We start from the raw sequence: 7,529 nt of genomic DNA, 5'->3' as shown, positions 1-7,529 counted from the left end.
CTAAATACAATGGATTGATAGTACATCTACCACAACACTGTACCAGTATCAGTTAACCCGAAGTCCTTGGAAGGTGTTGTTTTGCCATTGCTCCCTCAGATCTTATTTAAATTAGAAAATGAATTGTGCTTTTTCCATTTTTTAAAATCACACCATTGATTTAGATTTCACAACTTGAGTTTCTGTGTACAATTAATTTTATGACATTATTTGCCTACAAAATTGGTATTGTGTTCAAAGTGAAAGCAGTACCCTAACTATTGTCCATCCTAATCCTCCTCAACCTCTCAGCTGCTTTCAACATTGCGGATCACCCCCTTCTCCTGGAAACATTATCCAAACTTGCTTTCACTGACTCTGTCCTCTCCTGGTTTTCCTCTTATTTTTCTGGCTGTTCATTCTCAGACTCCTTCACAGGCTCTTCCTCTGCTTCTCACCCCCTTACTGTGGGTGTCCCTCAAGGTTCACTTCTGGGTCCCCTTCTATTTTCCATCTACATCCAGTCCCTTGGATAAGTCGATCGTTTCCATGGCTTCAACTACCACCTCTATGTGAACGATACACAAATCTACATCTCCAGCCCTGATCTCTCTCCCTCTCTGCATTTCCTCTTGCCTTCAAGACAGTTCTACTTAGTTGTCCCTCCATCACATCAAGCTTAACATGTCCTCGTCTTCCCACCCAGTTCGACCTTTCAGTCATATTTAGTCAGAACTTTATTCAGTCAGAACTTTAATTTAGTACTGGGTGCAGAGCCCTGTACTAAACTCTTGGGAGAGTACATCACAACAATAAACAGACACATTCCTTGCCCACAACAAGGTTAAAGTCTCTCCCATTTGAATCAATCAATCAATCATATTTATTGAACTCTTACCATGTGTAGGGCCCTACAAGCCACCAGGTATGGCAGACCCATCCTTCACCCTGCCCTCACACAGATTCTGACTCCTCCCCATGGTTCTGTACCACCTGTAAGGTAAAAGGAAAAAACCTACATTCTAGTGGTAGAGCTAGGCATTAGGAGATAGGGAGACAAAAGAGATAAAAAATATGTGCATAAGTGATTGCACACTACAGTGGGATGTATGGTTGAGTTCCTAAGCTTAGATGACACGTAAGTGTTTCAATGTCATTGTGGAGAGAACTTTTCTGAGCTCCAATTTTCTCTCTCTCAAAACACACTGTTTTATTTTCTATTTCCCCAGTGCTTAGTAGAATTAACTGAACTGAGGATGCTTAGTATATATTGCTATTATTATTACTACAACAAAGAGGAACCTCACAGATTAGTGGAGCTGAAGAAATATCTTTGGTTCCCTTCATGTCTTGTGACAGCCACTTCATTCCATCTCTTCTCCTCACTATCTCTTTAACATCTCCTTCCTCCTGATTTTCCATTCTGAGATCTCTTACTTCCCTACCCTCCATGCTCCCACTCCCTGGCACTTCTTCCTATATCCCTACATGCCTGAGCATTTCTCTGTTTGAGTCAATGACTCTGTCTCTCTATTATCCAAGTGTCTGCCTGGCTATCACCTTTACTGCACACACTCACTCATAAATATATACTTATATCTGTCCCTATAACACCAAAAGTATAGAATTTCATTGTGAGTTGAGAATGTGTCTACCAACTCTGTTGTACTCTCTCCCAAATAGTACAGTGCTCTGCACACAGTAAGTAGTCAATAAATCCCATTGAGGAATTGAAGTCTTTCCCTGTTAAATGACATTCAATTCCACAACCCTGAAAATATAATAGATTAAAGCAGAAAGGTCTCTGAATGCACCCTTGCTTCCAATAATTCATTTTATTCTGCTTCTTATTACCTAAGATCTTTATGAAATCTGAGAATCTTTGAACTTTAATTTTGGCTCATCTCTTTATAATCAGAATTCAATCTATATTAGTATTTACAAATATTTGTGTTATGTTGTCCCTATCACTTTGTATTTACATATTAGTCATATAGCAAGTGAAAGTAGATTTAACATTTACATATACAACACTCTATTTGAATAAGGATGTTTCTATATTATGAAATGTTTTAATTTACTAGTACAAGTCTAGAAGTTTGCCTATAATCAACCCTGAATTGGTAAAGAAACCTCAATTCTTCAAGAACATGTACTTAACAGGATAGTATTTGTCCTGAGTGAAAATGAAAACACATTTGAAGGATCATTCAGCTGGGGGAGATTTTACATTATAACTATTATATAAACACCAACAGCATCCCCGATTAAAATTCATTGTCATAGAGACACAGATAAACCGCAAACACTCTCCAAATTTCATTTTCCTATGGCCGTATTCATTTCAATATATCACTGCAGAATACAGCTCAGGATCACACATTAAATTCAAATTCACATTTATGACATTCCCTCAAAAATGTATAGAAAACTGTATTCCAGAATGCTCACACCAGAGTGCAAGTCAATTATATCATTATTGAACTGGCCTAGTGCCATATTTCTTATGTGACTTAAAATAGCTAAACTTAAATGAAGCCAAAGGAAATTCAGAAGTTTTGAGAGAAAATAACGAGAAAATTCTTACACGTATTTGAAGGATAATGTGAACTTGAGGTTGATGCTACCTTATTCAGGTTCTAATAAATCCAAATTGAGTTCTGGACTAGACACCCATTTATTTCCCAATTCCTCAGTATCACTAATCACAGCAGTTTTAACTGTGTCCCTCTGTCTGTCAAGTTGGTCTTGAGACTGTAGACTGTAGGCAGGGAACGTATCTACCAATCCTGTTATTTTGTATTCTCCCAAGCACATAGTACAGTCCTCTGCACACAGGAAGTTCTCAATAACTATGATTGATTGATGGAGGACTCAGTTTATAACCAAGATGCCCTGCCACTCACCTGCTGTGTGACCTTAGGCAAATCACTTAACTTCTCTGAGCCTTGGTTACCTCAACTATAAAACAGAGATTAAGACTGTGAGCCCCATGTGAGACATGGACTATGTCCAACCTGATTACCTTGTACCTACCCCAGCACTTAATTCAGGGCCTGACACATTGTAAGCGCTTAACATATACAAATAAAAAAAAAGATACCAGTAACATAGAGTATTCAAAGTTAAACCCACATCTCTCACTTTGGGAACTGGAGGGATGAATGGGGGAGTTGAAAAAGCGATGCAAATATGCAAATATGTCATCAGTGGTGACAGTTTCTGACTGAAGAAACATCTGGAATGTCTCATGTGGTGGACAGTCTTAGCAGGAATCATGTAATCGATTAACAAATGGTATTTAATGAGTGCTAACTTTACTGTGATTATTAGTGTTGTTTAGTGAGTGGTCACTGAGTGTGAAGAAGTGCATTAAGTGCTTTGGGGAGAACAATGGAAGTTTGAATTCTCAAAATAGCTGGCTAACGTTGGCATTAATGACTGCCTCAGATAGTGATGAAGTTACCCGACAATCCCCTCTGGTCTGTGTTCTCTGATCCAATATTGGTGCAAAGTTGTAGTCTTTTTGGCCACTACTGCATTTCTATGTAAAAATCATAGCACATTTCCTGACGTTCTGTACCCTTTCCTTGCTTCTTACTTGTTGCACTCTGTATGCCAGGGAATATCAATTAGTCAATCAGGTAATGATACTTATTGAGCACTTACTGGGTGCAGAGCCCTGTAATAAGCCCTTGAGAAAGTACAATACAATAGTATACATAGACGTGATCCCTGCCCATGAAGAGCTTATAGATTTGTGGGGAAGACAGACATTAAAGTAAACTACAGATGGAGATGTACAAAAGAGCTGTGGGGTAGGGGTGGAGTGAATATCAAAGTGCTAAAGGAGAACATACCGATGTGCAAAGATGTTGCAGAGGGAAGAAAAATAGAAGTGAGGTCTAAGTGCTGAATAGGTACCACAAATTTATTGATTGATTATCTTTCTCATGGTCGGCTTCCGGCCGGCATCCTCCCCCTGCCTGGAATTCCTTCTGCCTTCATGTCTTACTGGAACCATGAAATGGCCTTGGAAGACTGCTGTGTTCACTTAGATTGTAAACAGATGCCGCACCTAAAAAATATTTGTGTACGTTTCATTATATGTTGCTTTCCACCTGCCTTTGTTGCACCCTATGTCCTGATAGACTATTCTGTGAGAGGAAAGAAAGTGTGAGTGTCACGGAACAAATCATTATCATTACAAATAATCAAATCCTCCCTGCAGGTTCTTGAGCCTAAAGTTTAAGGCTCATCTGTTATTTCTAAACGACAGACTCCATTGTCCATCACCACACTTTAAGGTACACATTACAGGATCTTTTCTAGTGAGTCAAGCATGGAGACCTTATTATCTATGAGGCTCAGACGAAGATGAGATATGTTTCATCATGAAGGATGCATTCCCAGGAAATAAACTTTTTAATTGAGTTCAGCAGTGGTTCCAAACAAACCATTTTATTTGAGAAAGTAATACCATTCCCACAGTACTCAGACACTAATCCATCAGGAAACAGTTTAATGAGTAAGAATTTAGTATGATACTAAATCTCCCAGAGAGAAAAGAATTTGTATTCTATTTTATATCTCTTTGTGTTTAATATAGTTCTTTCTGTCCCTCTGTTTCAGAAGCAAGAGGATTGAGGACTGATAGACAATAATAATAATAATAATAATAATACTTGTGGTATTTTGTTAAGTGCTTACCATGTACCAAGCACTGTACTAAGCCCTGGGTTAGATACAAAATAATCAGGTTGGATAAAATCTCTGTCCCACAGTGTGGCAGTGAAGGGGAAAAATAAGATGCAGCTCTAGTCTCAGGGGACATGAATTTTTTAAGAGAGGTCAATTGCCAAAGAGACACAAAACCTGAGAGAAGCCACATGACCAACAGAAGAAGAGAATATGAGAGTTTCATTAACAGATAATTAAATCTTGAAAAAAACAAATAATTTTTGAATTAATAAAGCATTCAGTGCCATCGCAGTGAGGCATACACAGACTTGCTTCTGCTGAACACCCAAAGTATAAGTGGTATAAATGTCTGCATAGAACCATAACAGTAATTTATATTCCTTCATTTTAAACTATCAGAGAGAATTATAGCAGGATTCTTTCATTATTAACTGAGAGAGTAATATCAGGATTATCTCAGAAGATAAACAGAAATATCATAGTATAGAAAGATTCTCTACACCTTCATGGTGAATGCAGAATAGAAGGGAACAGCCAGAGGAATTGCAATACTTTGTATGAATCCAGTAATACTTTTCCACAATGAATAGAAAAATCTGATTGTTCTTCTAATTCAAATAACCCTACATCAAAATTACCAACATTCACTTTTTCCCAAGCTTAACCCTGATGGAATGGAATATCCTGGGCAGTCTACCCCAGTGTTTAGGGCAGTATTTGACACAGTGTGAGTGCTTAACAAATACCATGAAAAAGAACTCAAAGTTGGTTCTGGGTTTTCACAATCAAGTCATTTTCACCTTTTAAAATACCTCAAAATGTTTATATCCTAGGTAGTTGTGATGCATTCCCATTTATCAGCTGTCAAGGGGAATTGTCACTTGAGCATTTAATCAGCCATGAAATCTGAAATTGCTTTTCTATTTCATTTGAGTGAAGGAATGAAGAGAATCTTTTCTAAATATGTTTAAGGATGTTGACCAAAATCCTGAGATGGATCCCAATGTATTTATAACTGAAGATCATGCCTCTATTGAAAGGAAGAAAAAAGTGCGGGGGAATTGGTTTAAGATAGAATAAAGACTTGCAACTTTCACACATATTTAGGGACATCAGAAGATTTAAAAGAAAATGCCCACTGATAAATATCTTAAGGGAAATGCAGAAAGAATTTGGATGGAGTTTCCCATCAGGAATGACAGATGGCATCTTTCCTGATAGTTCAGGACTGAGAACCTGGAGAGACAAATTGGCTATAGTTTTCATGGCTTGTGCAGGGCCTCAAAAAGTGTTTGGCCTTTCTAATCACAATTCCAGTGGGGCAGATTAATTTAAAGAGTACAGATCCAAGATTATAGACAACACAGAAATGAGAGAAAATAGGATATAATGAGGGCTTAGTCAGGAAAACCATCTTCCACATTTAATTTTAGGAGGGTTTTGAAGATGGCAAAACTTGTACTCTTTTGGATATGAAGGGGAAGGGAGTTCAAGCCCATAGAGGGGATATGAGTGAGGGGTGGGTGGCAAGATAGATTGAGGTACGGAGAGTAAGTTGGTGTTGGAGAAATAAAGTATAAAGATTGGTTGTAGGAGATCAGTGAAGTCAGGAAGAGCGGGTATGGTGGGCGGTGCAGGAACTTAGTGCCTTAAACCAATGGTAAGGAGTTTCTGTTTGAACAAAGGTAGACAGGCAACTATTGGACCTTTCTGAAGAGTGGAGAGATGTGGTGTGGAAATTTTTATAATAATAATAATGATGGCATTTATTAAGCGCTTACTATGTGCAAAGCACTGTTCTAAGCACTGGGGAGGTTACAAGGCAATCAGGTTGTCCCACAGAGGGCTCACGGTCTTAATCCCCATTTTACAGATGAGGGAATTGAGGCACAGAGAAGTTTAGTGACTTGCCCAAAGTCACACAGCTGACAATTGGCAGAGCCAGGATTTGAACCCATGACCTCTGACTCCAAAGCCCGTGCTGTTTCCACTGAGCCATGCTGCTCCTCTAGAAAAATGATCTGGGCAGAATAATTAAGTATGGACTGTAGAGGACAGAGATAGAAGGTAGGGAGGTAAGCCTAGGAGCTGATGCTATAGTTAAGGCAGGCTATGGTAAATGCAATAACTATAAAAATCTGATTAACCATGGGCCAATAGCCAAGGAGACACAATTAAAAAGGATGCAAGGAAGTGAATTTAAATGAAGATTTAATAGGGTAGATGGGTGCAGATTGTTTTAGAAAGATGATTCAGAAAGAGGAATGAATAATGTACCAGATAGGAAAAAGACCTGGAGGCATTGAAACCAGTGGAGAAGGCTAATGCAGCAATTAAGTAAGGAAATGACAAGCCTGGACAAACATGGTGGTCATTTTTATGATGAAAAAGAGGTGGATGCAGTAAATGTTGTGGAAGAAATGCTGACAGGATTTACCTCAGTCTGAATATAGGAATTCAAAGAAAGAGTGAATTCAAGGATAATGCATGCTTCAGAATTTTTTTCTTTTTTAAAAATAATGGTATCTAAGTGCTTATTATATGTCAGGCACTGTACTCAGTACTGGGATAGATACAAGCTAATCAGATTGGACACTGCCCAAAGCAGTGTGACTCAGTGGAAAGAGCAAGGGCTTGGTAGTCAGAGGTCATGGGTTCTAATTCCGGTTCCGCCACTCATCTTCTGTGTGGCATTGGGCAAATCAATTTCCTTCTCTGTGCCTCAGTTCCCTCATCTGTAAAATGGGGATTAAGACTGTGAGCCCCACGTGGGACAACCTGATCACCTTGTATTCCCAACCTTGTATCCCCCCAGCACTTAAAACAGTGCTTCGCAATAGTAAGCGCTT

General features: G+C 38.7%; 1 long non-coding RNA gene across 1 annotated transcript in view; it reads right to left on the bottom strand.

The window, feature by feature from the left end:
• Positions 1–3,931: 3,931 nt before the first annotated feature.
• The window catches only part of LOC119939130, a 48,325-nt gene continuing 44,727 nt past the window's right edge, over positions 3,932–7,529 (bottom strand). The window contains exon 3 of the long non-coding RNA XR_005454643.1: positions 3,932–4,057. This is a non-coding gene — a long non-coding RNA (uncharacterized LOC119939130). The remainder of the gene's footprint in view (positions 4,058–7,529) is intronic.

Source organism: Tachyglossus aculeatus, chromosome 17 (genome assembly GCF_015852505.1).
Source record: "Tachyglossus aculeatus isolate mTacAcu1 chromosome 17, mTacAcu1.pri, whole genome shotgun sequence".
In the NCBI taxonomy this organism is placed as follows: Eukaryota; Metazoa; Chordata; class Mammalia; order Monotremata; family Tachyglossidae; genus Tachyglossus; species Tachyglossus aculeatus.
Note: the sequence above shows the minus strand (reverse complement) of the source record. Positions and strands in the feature narration are given on the sequence as shown.